The sequence below is a fragment of the Rhincodon typus genome, chromosome 21, assembly GCF_021869965.1.
Source record: "Rhincodon typus isolate 14 chromosome 21, sRhiTyp1.1, whole genome shotgun sequence".
NCBI lineage: Eukaryota > Metazoa > Chordata > Chondrichthyes > Orectolobiformes > Rhincodontidae > Rhincodon > Rhincodon typus.
Window position 1 is genome coordinate 40,296,111 of NC_063352.1, and position 283 is coordinate 40,296,393.

The following is a 283-nucleotide window of genomic DNA, read 5'->3' on the forward strand; positions in this document are numbered from 1 at the left end:
CAACCACCACAGGTCACGTCCAACCAAGACAATGGTGGTTTCACCTTAATAAAAACCGAAAGAACTGCGGACGCTGTAAATCAGGAACAAAAACAAAGTTGCTGGAAAAGCTCAGCAGGTCTGGCAGCATCTGTGAGGGAAAAAAACAAGGGTCACCGGACCCGAAACGTTAACTCTGTTTTTTCCTTCACAGATGCTGCCAGACCTGGTGGTTTCACCAGGTAAGTGTCGCTAATTTGTTTCTGAGTTTTAAAATTTTAACACGTTTCGGTGTTTACTGTAA